Genomic DNA, 21,071 nt, shown 5'->3' on the forward strand with positions numbered 1-21,071 from the left:
TCGCAGCTTAGTAGTAGGCGTGTCTGCTTTGGCCAACTGGACCCTGTTTGTATTCGTCTATTCGTCTGGGTACAGGCCACAACTGAGCATTTCACTTCGTTCCTATGGGCCTTGAATTAACTTCGTTAGTGTGGGCCGCAAGCTGCCACTTCGATCCATCCTGGCCAGCGAATCAACTTCGTTGTTGTATCACAGAGTCGTTTTCAACTTATTTAGCATGCAGTTGCACTCCGTTGGTCAATTTAAAGATTTATATATATATATATATATATTTTAAGATTGCTAGGATTGCCTATGGGGCACAAAACCTGAACCACCGACTTCTTTACTTTCATATGTCAATTATACTTCTTTTTTTATGTACTCCATAATAATAATAATAATAATAATAATAATAATAATAATAATAATAATAATAATAAGCTGGATAAAAAACTACTTCGCTGGAGATTTGAACATTGCTTGATTAAATAATTTAGCTGGAATAGATACTTCGTTTTTCCTTTTTTTATTAATATTGTCGCAGAAACAGCAAAACATTGTAAATATGTTTGCTTAACCTCGTGTCGACCCCTCAGTTTACATTATTGCAAAATTTTTTTAAATATATAAATGTAAAACAGCTTCGGGTGTCCTTTAAGTACCATGATTTGACTTCGGTAGAATAATTTGGATCCTGGTGGTGCGAACCCAAAAACTCCGGGTAGCTGTGCATCAAACTAACCAGCTCAGATCACTTCAGTGATCAGATTGAGTGTCCACTAATATTATACTATATTAGTAACAATTTCAAAAATTCAAAAAAAAAGAAAAAAAAGGAAAAAAAAGAGAGCCATGCCGAAGTGGAATCGAACCTTGGTGTGCACAAAAGTAACTTCGTTTGTCAGGATTAACTTTGTAATTTTACATATTACTAGTAAATATGCCCGTGCGTTGCTGCGGGTACATGAAAATTACATCAATATATTACCATACTATATAATATGGTCTATATGTAGCTAATCATGTTTTAATATGACTTACCTTTTGATGAAATGGCTGTAGCTGAGAGTTCTAAGAGTAATATCTATTTAGATGTTTGCAAATTAATCAATTAATGTATGGACTTATAAATTATGGTTATGAACCACAAATTTGATTGTTGCATATCATTTTGTACCTTTTTTCAGATAATGTCTTGTGTGTTGAATATAATCCAATGAGAAGGACTGCATTGAAACTTTATATTTATTTCAATGCCCTTGTTACCTACCTAAAGGACCTTTCTTTAAAAAATATGTTTGTAAAGGGTTGTCATCTAAAAATGCAAGACTCATCTAAATATCTTACAAACTTCTGAAGTTTTCTATTAGAGCAATCACTTTATTCTGAGGTAAAAACACGGTACATAGAGAATGGTACACTGATAATGCGAGTAACATCTGCAGAATTACTGCATATGCTCACAGTGCTCCAACTGTTACAGTTCCATTAATAGTTGGAACGATGACAGCAAATTCTTCACCAGTGAAGCTAGGATACATCTTCTGCATCCACTATCCAAAATCACACCAAGTAGTCCACACGTGGCATTACAGGATGGATAACCCACACGGTGACGCATTCAAGCAACCACCACAGTCCCAACAGAGCTGGAAGTAAGAACAACATCAGATTCAGACCGATCTTGACCATCCCATATCTCGGGCAAAGCTTCCTTGATGTTATGAATGCTCTCCAGAGCAGCTCAGGGAACAAGTGTCGACCTGCCAACCTACAAAATTCAGGAAGTTTTGTAAATTAAGTTTTTCCTTTGAACATGATGATGGTTAATGTGGAATCTGGGCTATGTACGATGCCTTACAATCACAGTATGGAAGCCTGCAGCCTTTCCTGAAGCTATGTTCCGAGTGCTGTCGTCAAAAAAAATATCTGAAAAATATATAGAAGGTAAATTTCCACCGGGGCATTCCTTGCTTGTTTGAACGTGTACTTGGTCATGTTTCGGAGAGGAGAATTCTTACTGTCTTCTTAGGATCAACATTTGCAATTCGAATTGCAGCTTTCATGGCTTCAATGGAGGGCTTGCAGAGGATGGGTGATTTGGGTTTGAACCCATTTGATTCATTCAGATCAACCAAGTTGGCATATGTTTCATCCTTGAATAGCATGCAATTCTGGGACTGAGCATATCAAACCATTGCAAGGATTTAGTGTCTCAAAGCATATCACACCATCAAAGCAACCCTGTAAACCCAGCCTGTGCAAAGCCTCCTCCGCATGTGCTTTGTCAGAGTTTGTGAATACCTGCAACAACCAAAATTAGGTTGGTAAAAATGCTCTCTTAATCATTTTTCAAGCATGTCATTTGTGAGTACAGCAACAAAATAGAAAAACCGGTGCTTCTCATACTATTTTTCTCTGTGGAATTGAAAGTAGGAGGGTCCTCAAAACAGGGTCGGGCCTCAGATTGTGATATGGCAAGGTACCATGAACATTTGCATGAAACTCATCATTGTCAAACTCGTAGCCTAATGCCTACAGAGAATAGCGATGGTGTGATTAGAAAGGAGAAGAAAATGTACAGGTCATGGTAAACACTCAATGAACAACTAATGAAATATGAGTTGTACCTTAAGGCCAGCCATTGTGGTCCCCCATCCGCGACCTCGGGGACGACCTCATCCTTGAGATCAGCCCTCACCTGCCGCGCCTTCCTCGCCGCTGTCCGATCGTCCCCTGAATTGCGTCACCGATTCCGCGTGCTCCGCGGGGATCTTGTTCTCGCGGATGACCGGTCTTGGGAGGCGCTGCAGGAGGACCAGTCGGGCCTCCTCCACCCCGTCGACACCAAGACCCTTGTCCACGCGCAGTACTGCCGCCGCCTCTTGCTCCGATCCGCCGCTGCCGCCACGGCCCGCATCCAGAAGGGTCGAGACGACGAGTGCACGCAGCCGTAGGCCGTTGCCAAGCACCTGGCCGACCTCGCTGCCGAGGCCGCGCGGGGCAGCGGCAGGGCACCCCGCTCCGGCCTCCGCCCGCGTCCAATCCCCTCCTGAGCCTCTCTGTTGTGGAGAAAGGAGAAGCCTTTTCCCTTAACCCCCTCCCTTCCCTCTTTTTCCCACCCGAGCCCCCCTCTCTTCAGAATATGGACTGCAGGTTCATTACCAAAAACTTGAGGGGCTTTTTTGCAAAATTAGGGCGATGGACGAAAATTGCTGGCAGAGACGTTGCTTGCTTTAATAATAGGTATAGATGGACACAAAATGAATAATCTTTTCACTTCGTTTATCAATTTTACATTTTGTGTTACACAAATTCACTTCGGTAGATTTAGTACAGTTATGTTATACGGGTTGTTTCTCTCTTTCATTAACAAAGTAAAATGCAACGGTCTCAGCTGTGCTCAGGCTGTTCAACTTCGTTGGTAACATCTAGTTTTACATATTTGATAGTGTTGCAAATAATACTTTAGAAAAAAACATGCAAAAATGACTTTGCTTGCTTTGAATTCACATGAGTGAACTTCGCTTGCTTTGGATTCACATGGGGCTTTCTCTTTGTTTAAAGTTTCAGCTTAAAAAAAAGGTGAAAAAATAAGTGCCAAAAATAACTTCGTTGGTGAAAGGCTTGAACCTCAGGGCTATGTGCACGTGCATCAGATGACAAACCAAGACATGGCTTTCGTTGCATCTTGCGAAGACTTTTCGATTATCAAAGTTGACTTCTGTAAGTTAGTAGGAAAAAAAACAAGATAGCTCTTATACTTTTAATAGAGCTAACAGCCGACGTTGGCAGTACAAAGCCACAAGCCAGACCGTTTATGTGTATATGCATTTTACACTTCGTTTAAACATTAGTTATTGCACATAACTCTAAAGATTATCTCTTTGTTTCCATTTTGCGCTAAAATGCGGGTTTACCTCTTTCATCACAGAAGTGAAATGCAACATGTGCTCGATTTTTGCATCATTTTGCAAACATGCAGCCTCAATACATCTTTGTTCATCTCCCTCACCGAGGATTTAATCTTTGGGTTATTGGACTTTTCACCAAAGCTATTAATAATGATATAATTGAGTTGGAACTTGTGGGTTACCGCATGGCTTTTCGGTTATCACAGTGGGAATAATTGGATTCATCTAATGGACTTCTTTTATTGAAAATGGACAATTTATTGGCTTCATCTATATGAAGAGGAGAATACTCATATGTCACTAGAGAAAAAAATGGAGAAAAAACCAAAGTGATTGCCCTCTACTTTTCGAAGAGGAATCACTTTCGGCAAGCACGAGTCAGAGACTCCTAATAAGGGAATTTGTGAACGATGAGGTAGATAGCCATATCGTCCACAAAACTCACTTAAGCGCACGGAAATGTGTTGCTGGAGCGCACGGAAATGTGTTGCTGGAGCGCACAGAAATGTGACGCTAAGCTACCTGTGGATTCAGGGAGCGAGTAAAGTCTTTCGTGGAGAAACGGAAGCACCTTCATGAAACGTGAAACGTGAAGGGAATGAAAAGTCAATTCGTGGAACGTGAAGTTGCATAAAAATTGAAGTCTGGCTAACGAGCCACTTCGTGTATTCTCATACAGGTTTCTGTCAAAATATGAACATAAAATAGGAGAAAACTGTTGCACTTCGTTTATAAAAAATAATATGCTTAAAAACATGTAACTAAATGTAGTACTTGCAAGGAACTGTTTGTTAAACATTGTACAGGAAAGGGGCTTGCCATCAACTTCGGCATTGTCTATTTTGATTTCGACAACATTGTTCAGCTAAAGGGGCTCTTTGGCAGCTTCGCCTACATCCTCAACGACATTGTTCGGCTCAAGGGGCTTGCCATCGGCAACATCATCGACTTCAGCTCCGTTGCTACTTTGGCTCAAGGGGTTCATCATCATCATCAGCATAGTCATCAACTTCATCTTCGTTGCTACATCAACTTAAGGAGCTTCGATCTACGTCGCCTTCGTCACTACTTCGACAACACGCAAAGTTTCATTGCCATCTTCACCACAAGCACCAGCCAAGAGGGGCTATGGCGGGATCGTGGAGAACCAATTCACCCCGAGATTCAAGTCTTGCCCGGTGCGTATGAGCGAAGATTTGAAGGCGTTGGTGGCTTTGGCGGGATAAAGGCAGCGGCTCTCTGCTTCCTCTACTTCGACTACATCAATCGCGATTAAAAATGGAGCTTCTTCTTCAGCTACACAAGAGATGGAATAACTACTTTGACTACATGGACTACATAGAAGAAGCGTGTTTCTACTTCATCTACCTTCGCTACTTCGACAGAATTTTCTACTTGGACTACATTCGTTAAAGCTGAAGCTAAAAGGCGAAGCTTCAAAGCCGAAGTTGAGGAATAAAAGATGACTAGTGAAGCGGAGTCCAGCGATGAAGTAGATGAGGTAGGGGGGCAGATCCTCATGGCTGAAGTGAAATTTGTAGCTAGCCTTTTTTTTCCCATGAATTCAGCTACTTTGCTTTGTTGTACCAGCCAAACCAAAGTAGCTGAGGGGCTACTGTTGGAGAGAAGGGCTTCGCATGGCACCCCCACCTTTGTAAAGGTTGAAAGGCCTAGTTGTAAATTTTGTACCGGGCTAATTGCCACCCCCTCCCCGTCTATATAAAGGACTCATGAGGCATTGAGGAGGGAACTCACCTTGAGCACTCCACACTTCCCCCTAGTTATGTCTTCTTCTCCATTTTATCTCTCTTGTCTTGTCTGGTGGAGTCAAATCCCCAACAATCCTAGGGTGGCTCAAGGGGGACCAGCGGGGCTGGGCATGTGCGCCGTGCGCATCCCCGCACCTTGCCCTGCTGCTTCGGGCCGCCTTCCTCCCATCGCGCCTGTCGCGTCCACTCTGTGTGGAGCTGCTCCCGGCGTCGCCACCCACGGGGCGCCCGTGGCATGGACAACGTTCTCCATTTGCTGCCTGGGGCTCCTTGGCACTAGGTGCTCCTCGAGCTCGCCACCGCCCATGCTGCTGATGGTGGAGCCCGGTGGGGCGGTGCTGGTGCATGTGTTGGTGCTGCCTCCCCTTCCTCTATCCCTTCCCCACCTCTCCCTCTTCCCCACTGGCCCCCCACCGTGGTCGTTGGTCGCGCTCCCATCCGCTACCACTGGTCACCTGTCATTAGATCCGCCACCCCTGCCCGGATCTGTCTTGCGGGTTCGAGCCGCGGGTGTGGTACTCATGACATGGGCTATCGCCGTTGGTCATCTTCTGAAGCCACTGTCTCCGGTCGTCAGTTGAGACTCGGGAGCCATCGTAGCTGCCACCGCCGCCACCGCTACCACTTGTTGCACTGCCCGTGTTTGTGTTGGGGTGCCCTTGAGCCCCCCTGGCTACTCCCCATCGCCCCATTCTTGGTCGTGTAGGTGCCCATAGCCGGCACCGCTCTTGGTCGTGCGGCCGTCGTGCCCATTGGTTATTCTAGTGGTGGGAGTTCTTGGGCCTGCGCCGTCGCTCTTGATCTGCTGTCGCCCCCCTCCGGGCTATGCTGCTCTTCCCTCACCCCTGCATGGTTGCTCTTGCTTGATTTGTCTCCGGCTCTGTTCCCCGTTGGCCTTTGGTGTTAGGGAGGAAGGAGGGGTTCATGGGTCTTAGGTGAAAACCTTGCGCAGCTTGTGCTGGCGCACACAATGACGACATCCTCGAACGTTGTTTACCTTGTTGGAGGCTTTTTGATGATCCTAACCTTGTTTCCCGAGGTGAAAACTTAGTCTAGATGTCTAGACAGGTGATGGCGGCGTATTTTGTGCGTCGTGTCCTTCTTGAAGGCATCATTTTTAGGGAATTCTCCATGCTCTCTCTTGCCTTCGACTCGGGTACTCTGACCGGTTTCGAGTCTTTACTTTTTGTATGCAGGGTGTTGAAAACTTGGTCGTAGTGGTCGGGTGGCAGTGACGTCCTCCTTCTTGGCTTCTGGAGCTCAAGTGGTCGCTCGCTCTCTCATCTCCGTGGTTGCTCACTCTCTCGTCTCCAAGCTTGGGTGGTGGCGCGTCCCTTGGCAAGGTTAGGAGTTCACGCTTGGCCCGTCTGTTCAAGGTGGTGGTCTTCAGGCGTGGCTTAGGTGTTTAGGTGTGGGGATGAGTGGGATTTTCTGTTTCTGTTCTTGTGCTGTTGGTTGTCTGCCATTGCTTGTATGGCATCCTGTTTTTGTGTTTCAAGGTTTTCTTGAGACTGCTTTGTTGTAATCCTACTCTTCTTCTTAATGAAAAATGTGCTATGCACATCTTAAAAAAAATAAAAAATTGATGCACTAGCCATTCTGTGCCGCCCTGTTGATTCCGTGATGTTGTCTCACATTTTGTGCCTTGCAACACTCTTTTTGCGCTAGATCAAAATTATATATGCATGTTTAACAAAACATGATGCGAAGTTGCTGTGGGAATACTCTGATCTTATGGCAAAGACGTAATTGCAAGAGAGGCATTTTTTAGTTGCATGGTCTTGATGCTGCAACTCTTGTTTTCTAATGTAGCGAGACTGTTCCACGTCTGAGCGCTAGATATACTGAAAACTATACTATATGTTACATACTTACATATGTAGTCTAAGATGTGGCCACAAAGCAATGCACGATGAACTTTGAATTATCAGCACCGGGAAGTGTTTCTTGGCAAAGAAAATGCCCTTAATTTTAAGAGCATGCAGCTCTTATGATCAATAATGCATCTAACTGGCATTAGAAATTTAGAATACAAAGCCACAAACTTGAGACAAGACTAAAGTTATATTGCAAAACGACACATGAACCAAAGTGCAAGTAAACTTCAGCGTCCACTCCAAGGGATCCTGGTTAACAAGGGCACCAACATCACAGCTGAAAGCTTTCTTCACGAAATGTTTCTGAATAATCAAGAGAGAAGATTCATGAACGGCCTAAATATCCTCATCTCTGCTTGGTATCAAATGCTGCGCAAATATTTCTGAAACCTGTACAAGAGAAAGGGGAAATGTGAATGATAAGGCATATAGTTGATAGAAAATTTCTCCATCCATAAAAATAGCATTCAGTAGATTACGAGGATAGAAGCGGTTTTGAAAACCCATAAAACAATCCACAAAATTCAGTGAAGTAAAACTCGACGGGCAATATCATTAAGTGGGTAGTGGTCTGAGTTCCTACAGGCTACACAGGCAAACAGGAAGGATATTGAAATGAATGAAAAGGGTAATTTTTGGAGATTAAAGAGCACAAAATGGCGATGATATATCTATATTTATGTAGCGATATTCATTTGTTCAAGGCAGAACGGAAATATTTTTTGCTTTCATCTCTGAATTATAAATGGAACTTCTCTTCAACTACAGTTTCAAAATCTAGCTGATATAAGAATGTCCTTATTTTGTTTCCACATATTAGAAGCACCAAGAGTCTCAGAAAATAAGATTTTGATAGATAATCATCTAAAGCTAAAAAATTATGCATTCCAGATTATTGCAAACAACAATCCAATTGAAAACAGCACAGTGGCCATAGGTTGTATTCCAAAATAATTAGCCAAAATCGCAAAAGAAGTAGGTGCAAAAATAGCAAACAAGTCTATGTTGACTCGCTATTATCTAACAAAATCTGCTTATTCTGTCCAGTGAATAAACATATAACGTTATTATGAAAAGAAGGATGTAATTTTGCAAACACTTTTAGAAGGTGCAAAAGATAATATACCATAAATAGCATAGATCTTCTTACCTCTACTTTGCGCTGAAACCAGTGCATTTAAAATTAACATCTGTGGAAAAAAAAGCAGAAAACAGAGCACTAAAAAGCAATTTTTGGAATAAAGTGACAGATTATTTGAATTTGATAAAAAAATCCTAAATAGAGGAAATAAATAAGTACTTCACTTGGACCGGTGTGCAATTATGCAACTTCATATGTATATCACCAGGTTTGATGATCAAATAAGATGACAAATATCAATTTACTTATGTCACAAACCACACACAGCATTAAGAAACAAATGTTAGAGGAAATGGAGTTCGCACTAAATGCAACTCATATAAATACATATGACATAAAAAAATTGAATCAAAGTAAAAGGCATAAGTGGAAGCACAGGTTCACTGGACATTCAACAAATGGCATTATACTAGAATGCATGAGCAGGAACTGGTCAATGGAAAATTCAATCAAAATAATGGACTTCATAGACGACAATAGTTGGTTGCCTGTGTAGAAGTCCCAAACTGGAGAGCAGTCACATTGGTTTTGATTGGTAGAACAGGAATAAGGGTAACAATTAATGTAGATCCCCTATAAGCTTGAAAGTTGAAACTAATGTCATGGTTACCAGACTATGTAAATATTGTTTGCTCCAAAAAGAACTAAGTGTATATTGTGATTCCATCTAAAAGATGTTAAATACTTCTGGAGAATGATTGGTTCTGCTAACAGATGGTGATAAAATTCAAATACAAGCATAGATAACTCACCGCCCGATCCAGTAGAACATTGGATATTAATTTGCTCTAATGGTACTCCATAGGCAGTTAAAATCTTAAAAATTTCAATAACCATCCCATCAACCTGATGGCATTTGATTTCAACTATATTAAGATGGTTAGATGTGACTGATGGTTCTGGCAGTTCGCAACTTCGTTCTGCAGTTATAGAATTTCCGTGGACCTATAGCATAAAAAATAAAGAAAAACCAAATAAATAGACTATGCAACAATGTTTCAAGAGCATAAAGCTACACATAAACAAAACTAACACCTTTGAAATGTGAAGTGTAAGCTTCTCAAGGATGGGTGAGTGGTGTAGAAACCAAGTTAGTGCACTCAAGTCATCAGCCACAAACCAATCAGCATGTACCAAAGTCTTTAACTTGCCAAATGTACAGGCAAACTTTAAATCCCGTATGAAAACAACCTAGGCAAGATTCAACGGAGTTAGGTCAAAAAAGGAATCTGCAAATCAATGTACAAGATGCAACCATACCATAGTGATTATGTCTATTTTAAAAAACTCCAAACTAACAAGAAGAAAGTAATGATGGATAATGGAAGGATTTTAACCATATACGTTGAATAGATACACGAGTTTCCAATAAGAAAACCCTTTTACCATATTGAATATGCAGTGAAATTAACATCACTCAGCAAATGCTGCCCGCTTTTTTCTGGTGGTAACATAGCATGATTGTCATTTGTAAACTACAGAAAATGTAGTCCAACAAGAAACAGGACAACCGTGGGTGACCTTTTATTGAAATACAATGACATGACTCTCAAGTGTGTTTGAGAAATATGATGACATGAAAGAACAAATGAGTCTTGCATTCATGCATAAAGCCTGTGTCTGATGTCATATGCTAATGCAATTGGAATGAACGAGGTGGTCATATCGAGAGAATAGTGCAGCTGAAGAAATATCAAGACTATACAAAGTATGCGCAAAAATACCATTTCAGGATAAGCTGACAGCTCAAAGTTTGTAGCTTCAGGAAGACCATTGAGAAGCAAGCAGTTTGTGCGGTGAGTACTGGGGTCATAGTAATAATATCCAGAACCCTCGCAGTCGTCACTGCCACAAACATCAACACTAGACAACATACAGCTGTCCTAACAAGTATTTGAATCAAATGTAACAATGGCGGATGCCAAGGATGTCATCCTGTCAAGGAATGGAGCCCTTCCATCACAGTCTGTCAGCTTGAGTGAAATGAGACTTGGTAGGTGTCGGTGTTTAGACTGGCAATCTACCGAGGGGGTGCCCGAGGTAATGTTTTGGTTAGTGGGGCTCACTGAGATCAGGAACTCGAAGATAAACATAGACACACGATTTAGATAGGTTCGAGCCGCTAGATTGCGTAATACCCTACGTCCTTTGTGTTGGGTGGGTTGAATTGCCTTGGAGAGGTCCTTGCCTCGCCTTATATATCCGGGAGCAGGGTTACAGGTCGGTTGGTTACCAGAATACTAGTCGGATACGACTAGAGAAGTTCTACTCTTATTAGAAGGAGTACTTTCCTAATCTTCGACTAGTTCTTATCTTTTCATGTAGACTACGCCGTCTTGCGCCATGGTCTCCATGTCAGATGCGTCTCGGTGTTTAGCCCCATATCTTAGGAGTGTCCAAACCTTCTGATGGGCCCATAGATGTATTACGACAAGCCCTCGGATACTTTTAAGTCAAATGCAGCAGTTCCAAGTACTTTTATAGACTTCACTAACTAGTTTTGGTGCTCTTCGAGTACTTCATCTGGTTAAATCTTGAAAGGTACCCAAAAACTACCATACGGCTAGAATGTGCTCAAGCCTCATTTAACTTAGTCTTGTATCTTTCAACCTTAAATTTTATATGAAAGTGCGGCGTCGCACTCCATATGGAGTAACCCCCAGCTTTAGGTTGAATCGAAGAATTAGACTGAGAGTCAAACTGTAATTTGCATCATTTTCCCCTTAAAGCCTGAAGAATTTTTTTTTGTCGATGGACACGTGGCACACAGCCCCGAGTCTTAGCTGACTAGTATGATGGGTATAAGGGTCAACCTTTGGTCAACGTGACCATCTCTAGAAAGAGATCTTATCTCCTCCCGAAAATAAAGGTAACTGCCAATCAGGTTTCCTGGGGATTCTTTGATTTGAAAATCCTTCATTTGCATAGTTGTTACTGTGCCACTGCTATAAATAATGGAGGAAGTTATCCCTTATGTTTTACCCTTGCCATCTGTCTTTCCAACTCCCGTACTGTAGCCTTAGCGCCTAGCGCTGCCCCCCCACCACTCAACCCCCGAGCGTATGTGACAGAAGAAGCTCGTGACATCAAGGATGTGGAGGAAAGCTGCTGCTATCAAGCCTGCCGAGGGGAAAAGAAGAAGAAAGGATCTAGCAAGGGAAAAGATCTTCAGTTGCCAGCGCCCAAGTACGGGAAAATAGATCAGACCGCGCCACCAACTCCCGCTTACGCTTGGAAGCGGTCATCCTTGAAAGAGGAGGAGATCAAGGCACTTGTGGCCACCAAGCTGCTCCAAAATCAAGAATTCATCAGTTGGGCATCTGCCTATGACAATTTGTGGCTATTGGAGGAACACCCCAGTGAAATGGTAATTTTCGTTCACTTCATCAAGCGCGGTCTTGCATTGCCAACTTCTGACTTTTTTGGGGTCTTCTGGATTACTATAAGTTGGAGCTGGTTCATCTGAACCCCAACGGAATTCTCCACACTGCCATTTTTTTCACTTCTGCAAAGCTTTTCTGGGATTCAAACCCTACTTCTAGTTATTCCAAAAAAAATTCCATGTAAAGCCGCAACCGATGAGGGAGCACACTCTAGTAACCGGAGGCGCTGGTATCTAGATGCGGGAGAAACTCAGTAGCTTGTATCTAGATTATGAGTTGATAGATTTTAATGCTGGGTGGAAGGAAAAATGGTGTTACATTAGCAATCATGATCTGAAACTACTCAAGCTGACATGACATCACGCCTCCTGGAACAACCGGTGGCTTGATGAGCCAACACATGGGGATTGCCTCCAACTACGCAATCTCATTGATAGAATAGCTAAGCTGAAGCAAGAAAGGCTCACTAGAGTTGGAGTAGCCTTCAGCTTTATGAAGCGATGAATCCAGCCCTTGCAGCAACGATGCCACTAGAGCTATAAGTATACTGGTGTGTCAATGATCCATCCAGTCTTTCTCCTGATGAACTCAGCACAGATGAAATTATGGTGACTGAGATCCCCACAATTGTGCGTGAGTTCAGCGCCTCATGCCCACCAAAGCCTGTAAGTACCCATGGCCGTAGCCCCCGAGTACCTATTTAAAGTTTTTGTTCTTCGCTAACTTGTCTTTGTGTGTAGGAAGATGTTGGCTTGTACTTCTCTGCTCCTCCTCCTCCCGGATCGGATGTTTCCTCCCGAATCAGATGTTACTTGCGAAGCTGCTCCTCGCATGTATATGGGAGAGAGCACAAGGATTGATGATGAGGAAGAGGAAGTACTCGAGGCCTCCAACAACACTAGTTCCATTGCCGTAGAGGACAATGAAGTCAAGGCCCGGCCATTTGCTAAGGCGGGGTTGTCCTTTGGATCGAGGAAGCGCTCAGCTGATGATGAGCTTGAAGCTGCAATTCCTCCATCACTAAAGAAGAAACATACTGCAGTTGGGAAGAAGCCCGTGAAGAAGTCTAACCATGGAAGTTATGCCTCCCACGGTAATTACTTTTGAAGAAGGATAGGATCCTGAGGATCATTCACTCCCGCAAGGTGTATACAATACCACCACCATGTCTACTCAAGATGACATTGGTGGGTTGCAGGTACTCAAAGAGGCGACCGAAGCGGAGAAGACGGCTACTGTGGCTACTCAAAACAAATCGCCAATTGAAATTGAGGATGATCCAGAGCCTCAAGATGTTGCTCAGGGTGATCCTAAGGTGATGAACCCCATCGGCGCAGATACAACTCAACCAACAAAGGTGGAGCTCAAAGCTAGCCAAGATCCTATTATGGATGTGCAGGCCGTGCTGAAAGCACCGTCTACAACTGTCAAGCTGCTACGATTGTTTGGAGATGTGGTGGAACCGCTCAAATTAACTTACTAAAATGCACTTAAGTCGCCTAACACGTGATTATGCACTTTAAGCAAGTAAACTTGGTTGTCCGTCGGATTTCACACGAAGTGAGTGGCACAGAAATTACAACATTTCCATCACATTAACATAGTTCAATAATTTATTACATCAGAGTTTTCGAAATTCAAATAGGGTTTGCAAGGTTGTACACAACAAAGAAGTAAAATAGCGGAAGCTACACGACGATACATAATACCATGGTGAAGCCGACCATGATATCCATTTCAACGATCCACGCTGTCTGAGGCTGGTTTTCACTCGATGGACCAACCCAGAGGAAGCTGGGACGGCCAAGTCAAACTGGCAACCATTTCCTCGTACTCAGCACTACCTGAAAACATAGCCACAAGCAAGGCTGAGCAACTAGTACTCAACAAGACTGACCCGACAGGTGATAACTACTTCACGGACTCCTAGTCATGCAAGGCTTTTTGGCTGTGGGTTTGTTTTTGCCAAAAGCGCCTAGAGTTGATCCTTACTTTCAATATTTTAGCTCAAGTTCTAAGTTCATTAACCTATCTAAATTAGCAACTTATACTAAGCAAACATAGTTTCCAAACAATTAAATGACAAGCATCAAGATTTACATCATCATCATGTTCCATCTTTACTCAGTGCGGAATAACGATCAAGCAGTCCCAAACTATGAGAGGCAGATGAATCGATTTGAATTTATTAACCATGCATGGTGAACCTAATCCCACGACATCCGTGCACCACGAAGGGTCGCTTCACTTGTCGGCCATCCCCATCGATCCCCAGGCATGTGTTAGAGCCAAACTTCCTTTGGCATGCAATGCTCCAAAGTCCTGGCCTCTTGCCATACTGTGACCGCACTTGCACCCACATAATGCACCATGGGAACCTCGTTCTAGGGACAGCAGGAGTATAAGCCACACCCCAGTTCAATCAGGTACTAGGCTTCCCCATCCCATACTAGGTATGAGATTAGTACTTTCAAACACTTGATCATGAACGTCGATACGTTTTGACCTTAGCAGTTCATTACTAGACAGACGGGGCAAACCAACACATCAGAACCATTCCCGGTCCTGTCCGTCATCCTTATGGTTTTAGTATGAGTAAACAAACAACTTCTACAACTCGCGAGTGACAGACAATCACTCGAATTTTACTGAGTCCTATTTAGCACAGCAACTACTCGACCTTAGCAGCTAGTGTTTAGATCAAGGTACTAAGTTCATGCATCTACAGTTTCAATCAACTCCTACAAACGTAAATGCATAATCATAAGTATCAATATATTGCATAAATTTAAAACAGGGAAGCATGCATCGGGGCTTGCCTTTAGGTTCATGAAAAGTTAGCGGTTCCTTAGGGTCTTGATCTAGCTTGGGCTCAACTTCCGCATGATGTAGCTCTGCGGCGGGTTCCTCTTCCAGCGTAGGGTGGAGCTCGTAGGTTCAGTCGGCGATATTAGCTTCTACACGACATGCACATGCAGAGAGTTCAGATCTGGCAAGCTTTTGTATGAAGAACACAAGACATGACTTATCGCTGAAATGAAAGCGCATTTCGACCACATTCACCTAAACAAGGTTTTAAACTTTCATTATCTTCATGAAGCAAGGTGTGTTGTGGTTTAAACTCAGGGTTGACTTTGATGGTGATTGTGTACATATTTAAAATTCTTACAACTTAGAGTTTCACGAGGAAGGTGGGGTCGCCTTTAGAATTGCTCGGGGTTCATTTGGTAAGTCATTTATTTATGAATGTTTTTTTTGTACCTCTTCCAAAAATTACCCATTAAGTTTATTAGGACTTACATTTCTTTATTCACTTAAACAAATTCCTCATCCAAAATTTGGTTCTACAAGAAAATAGTAACATATGACATTGAGAAATTTAAGCTTACTTATATCCTCAATGAGTTACTGTAAAAATTTGGGATCCAAAGGATGAGTACAAAAAGAATTAAAAAATATTTTATTAACCAAGGGTAGCATGTACTTAACTATTTTTATCTCAAAACCTACAGTGATTCTAAAGGTGAGAATTTAACAGTGGGTTGGAGGCTTGTTACAGAGACTTTGGTGAATTTTTCATGATTTTTAGAGAAGGACATCTATTTTCCATATTTTACTCCTATTTATCTTGCCCTAAAAAGGAAGGTGGGTTTCATCAGGCTTCAGCCAAGATTTCATGTTTTCCCTATGAATTACACCTCAAAACTAAGCTACTCCAAGTGGTTTCATATTTTTGTCAGCTCTGGATTAAAACTTATGCAAAAAGAAATATTTAACCTTAGATTTCAAATATAAGGTTAAAACAGTGATTTAAAGCTCTACTCCAGGGCCCTAAGTGTTTTTTTGAGCTTCTATTCACTGAAACATAGGCCTCAGAATTGGATTTACCTTTTTATCATTTTTCTTTGATTTACTATGATTTAAAAGGCCTAAGCAAGAAATAAAATTATAGGGTATTATTTCCAATAGTAACATGGGCAAGATTATTTTTATAAGAAACTAGACAGTTCACTGAGTCCAACAAAAGTGGTTTGGCATTTTTCTAATTTTTCTACGATTTATGGTGCATTTACAAAGTTTAAACTAAATTCTGCCGATTTAAAACAATTAACCGAAACAAACTTACAACCTAACCCTTGCGTCTATGGTTTAATCATGCAGGGTCCCTAGTTCTTTCGCTAAGGCCCCTGGAAAAAGATAAAAGACACAGGGAGGCCCTTGCGGCGGCCAGCGGCGAGCTCGACTCGATTCCGGCGAGTCTCGGGGTCAATCGAGGGCAAGAACAGGCAGGAGAGACGCGGGAGCTCACCGGGGAGGGATTGGCGGTGATTGGGGCATCGGAGCAGGCTCGGCGGTGGTGGAATGGCTTGGGGACGGGAGGCGGCTTTGGCGACGGAGTCCCGGCGGAGTTCCGACGACGGCGGGGCTCTGGGAGGGCAACAAGCTGCTCGGGTAGGAGCGCGGGGTGATGGCGGAGCTGGCAGTGGAGGTGGCGAGGCGCGGGGAGCGGCAGAGACATGAGCTCCATGGGAGGGTGATGCGGCAGCGCTTAGAGCAGAGGAGGCGGCGTAGCTTTGCAGGTGTGGGGAGCTGCGCAGGGGGCGCATCGACTCCTTTTATAGGACCGGGGAGGTGCGGAGGGTGAGGATGGAGCCAATGCTGGTGGTGGATGTGGCTGGAGGCGAGTGGGGGAGGAGAGCAGGGTGGTGCCATTGGCTAGCGGCACTCACTGGCGGAGGGATTGGGCAATCCGAGGGGTCGTCCTATCGCCGTTGAGCGGTAGATTGGGGGAGGTGGGGCTCGGCCATCGTGCAGCCATGGCGTGGCGGAGGGGAGCGGCAGAGGCGCGGCGCGGCATTGGGTGAGGGAGATGCTCGGGCAGAGGAAGGATAGGGTTGCGCCGTCATTGGGCGTCCCAACGAGCGAGTTGTCCTATCGTGGCCGTCGGTTGGCCATCATCGAGCTCGCTGGTAGTTGAGAGCCACACGGCGGGCGGTGCTCGGGCGAACATGCCGGGCGTGTTCCGGGCGTGCGCTAGGCGAGGTGCGCCTCGGGGCAGTCCAAAAGAGCCGGTTTTGGGGGCCTTTTTCTCCAAACTTTTCAAAAGAACTTGTGAAACTCCAAAAGTAAAACATGTAGACCTAACATCCAACTCCAAACTTTAGAAAAGGAGTTTGCAAAAAATTGAAAGGGATTTGAAACTACGGAGTTGCAAAGTTCAGCAGAACGCTGGCATCCGGGGACTTAGACAGATCTTGGTTTTGCTATTTTTCAACATTTTGGCTGACTTTTGCTCAGATTTTGAGTAGCTTCCCATTTGAATCAGGCCAAGATGTAATTGAAGGAAACATTCTTCGATCTTAGGACCCCAACTTCTATTAGGGGCTCTTCTCGAGTTCAGTTCAGCTTTTAGGAGGAACGGGCTTGCCAAGATGCGTGCTCTGGACGTTTTCCACACTTAGCGCTGGGATGTAAGTAGGCTGAGTTGATTGTTTTACACGGTTTTGACCAAGTTTTTGAGCAGGTTCAGTTGTGATTTGGACCTGGTCAGTGTAACAAAGTTGTAACACACTCAAGGAACTACAACTTCTATTAAAGGTCTGACTTGAGGTTAGATATAGAATGGTGAGATAAGGTTGCAAAGTTGAGGAAAATCATGAATTCCAGGACTTAGGTCATTTGTAGGATTTTGATGTACTCCTATTTGATTCTTGTTTTTGACCTTCTTACCTTCTCCCACTCCAAATTAGTCAAAGTGTTATTAATAAAAGTTGTTTGAAATTAAAAGTTTTATAACTCTTATTCGGGCAAAAATTTAAGTTTGTATAGAAAAACTCAAGTTTTCTATTTAACTCCAAAAAGAGATTTTTAGGGGCAATTTAGACTTTTCACTTCCTCTACTTAGTGACTAATGACTTTCTTCAGTTTAACTATACCTAGTTAAGGTAGAGTTGTTATAGGAGAACCCACGCTGAAGTTGAGGAGATCGTCAAGGTAATCTATATGTTCATTTCGAGTAGTAATTGTAGCTCATAATCAACTTGTTGTGTCTCTAAAGCTTTGTCTATGAAGGAAATCCTCTGATATGGAACTTGGAGGGCTTGGCTCGAGACCTGTGACTGATGGTGATGGCCCCTCAGTCCAGGATGCTGCCGCTACCCAAGCAAATCTGCAGCCAGAGGAACACCCCACGACAACAAGTAGTCCAGGTGCTATATCATTTGTAGCAGCATTGATGCGAGATGTCGTATCATCTTTGACTGACGTTGTAGTGCCAGCCCCCGAGCAACAAGTACCCAAAGAGGCTATGGCTGCTTCTAGTGTGGCGACCAATGTTCATATCTCGACCTCCGAGCATCAAGTACCCGAGGAGGCTCCAGCTGCTGTGGATGTGGCGACTGCTTCTGCAGCCCCCAGACAATCGATGGCGGATGAGGTGATCACTACCTCTGGCATCGTGGCGGCGGATGTAGCCCCCAAGCTAGAGATAGAAGTCGGGGTGGTGACAGTCCTCGGGGCCATGGCTATTGATTCATCCTTCTAGCCTGGGATGTCTGGAGGTCTTGCCGCGGTTCCACATGCAACCGCAAGTGTTGAAACCGGCGGGGCTAGAAAGATAACTCTGGAGAATATCCAGTTGATCTTTGATCCACTGCTGAACCCAGATATGATAGCCACTATCATGGAGATACACCATCGTCTCGGCAATTATGCAGAGGTGAGTTGAAATTGTTTCGCTCTGTTGCAATTATGCACCCATGTGTTAACACGAGTACTGATTTTTGAATTCCAGGACTTGATCAATCGCTCCCGCTGTAAATCAGAGATGCTCAAGGGGTATGGTGATACCGTACTCCATGCTGAAGCACTAGAGAAAGAGTTCACCAAGGAAAAATTGTATACCTCCCGCTTGATGATGTAGCACGACAGCACGACGGTGGCCTTCCGGAGCCGGATTCAAGACTTGGAGGATGAGAAGGATCATCTTGTTGCTCGCAGTAAGTCTCTCAATCAGAAGATTGAAGGTAGTCTCCTCTCCTTTGATGTCTTTTGACTACTGATTGCCTGACGATCTTACTGACCCCATGCTAATGTTGCACAGAATATAAGAAATTAGAACCAGAGCTTCAAGCGCCAATCACTGATTTGAAGAATCCTTTCTACCAGGTGACAGATCAACATGACAAGCTAGTGCGTCATGTTGAGAAGTTGGAGCATGATTTGGAGAAGGAGATGCGGATGCGTGAGGATGGCAAGGTTGTTTTGGTCAATGCCATGAAGACCATCCGAGAGCACGAAGCTGAGCTGGAAACTGCCAAACTCACTTTGAAGGAGATATCTGAAGTGGCCCAGCCAATAGTGGACATGGTGGAGCCTCCAGTTGAAGGTGTAGAACCTCGTCCGCTATCTGGAGTACTCAAGGATGTGCCAGGGAAATTCACCGGCTATATTTAGAAGATGGTGAAGTCTGTCTCCAATAAACTGCTGAGCTTCGTCAAGTCTTTCTATCCTCAAGCTGATCTAGCTCTTGTTGCGGAGGGTATAGCAGAGGATTGTTTTAACAAACTCTTTTAGGAGTACATGCAAGAGATGAACCCCATCATAGAAGAAGTAGTCAATCATCTAGTCCTTGAGTAGTTCTGTATTAAAGCAAACATTAGTTTTGTATTGAAAACATGATATGAATGCTTTGTAATGTAAATAGTTCTAAGTCTTGTTGCAATCTCTGCTACTTTCGACTTGTTGTTTTAGTACATCTTACAATCTTCCCCGATATTTGCTCGTACGGTAGATGTAAGTGTCGTGCGCAAGCCTTCTTTTATGAGCCTCATCAGATACACAATGTAGAGTACTTAGGACACACCTCTTTTTTAGAGCATGAGTACTCAAGGTATCTGGATAGTAGACCATTGGGCAAGTAATGACTTCAGGGTTTCAACGATTAGAGACTATCTTTACAACTTCTCTGAGTTGTATTGATGTTACACTCTGGAAAGCCTAGAACTGCAGTGTTGTTTATACAAGCCATGACTTAGGCTAGATGGCCTGATGAGTAGTTTGTCAGGTGTTTAGGTAATCCCTAAAGAAGTGCTGACTCGTCTTTGCAAGCCGCAATGGACAGAGTTGTCCAATAAGTTGTCATCAGGCGTTTAAATAACTCCTTGACTAGCTGCAAACTTGCTTTTACAAGCCGCGATTGGATGATTTTGTCCAATGAGTTGAATAACTTATTAGAATTTTGCAGACTTGTTATTAAAAACCGTATTTGGACGATTTTTGCTTAGGGAGCTGAATAGCTCATTGGAGTTTTGCAGACTCATTACTACAAGCTGCGATTGGGCAATTTTGCCTAGGGAGCTGAATAGCTCATTAGGAGTACTGCGAACTTGCTTCTACAAGCCGTGATAAGGTAGATTTAAGTAGTCAAATTACGAAAAAAAATGTGTCTGCTTTATTGAATTGTAAATCTATAACTAGAGCCGATGGCCTATTATGTAAATCTAAATTAAGGATAAAATCAACAGAGTTGTTGGTGTTTAGACCCGGCAACCTACTGGGGGGGTGCTCGAGGTAGTGTTTAGTGTGTGGGGCTTGCTGAGATAACAAACATGAAGGGAACTTGAACACATGGTTTAGACAAGTTTGGGCCACTAGATTGAGTAATACCCTACGTCTTGTGTGTTAGTTGGATTGAATTACTTTGGAGGGGGTCCCTGCCTCACCTTATGTTGCCGGGGCAGGGTTACAGATCGGTTATTTACAAGAATACTAGTCGGATTTGACTAGATGAGTCCTACTCTAATTGCTACGAGTAGTTTTCCTAATCCTCAACTAGTTCCTATCTTGCCACGTAGACTACGCCGTCCTATACCGTAGCCTTCATGTCTGACACGTCTCAGTGTCCAGCCCTGTATCTAGGACTATCCAAACCTTCTGGTGGGCTCATAGATGTATGTACGACAAGAGTTGTCGACATCTTCACCGAAGAGTTGTTGGAGCCTATA

At 43.5% G+C, this 21,071-nt stretch overlaps 1 pseudogene; it reads right to left on the bottom strand.

Annotated features, from left to right (window-relative positions):
• Positions 1 to 1,512: 1,512 nt before the first annotated feature.
• On the bottom strand, positions 1,513 to 10,557 carry LOC117834305 (uncharacterized; annotated as a pseudogene).
• Positions 10,558 to 21,071: the final 10,514 nt, after the last annotated feature.

The sequence above is a fragment of the Setaria viridis genome, chromosome 8, assembly GCF_005286985.2.
Source record: "Setaria viridis chromosome 8, Setaria_viridis_v4.0, whole genome shotgun sequence".
Classification (NCBI taxonomy): domain Eukaryota; kingdom Viridiplantae; phylum Streptophyta; class Magnoliopsida; order Poales; family Poaceae; genus Setaria; species Setaria viridis.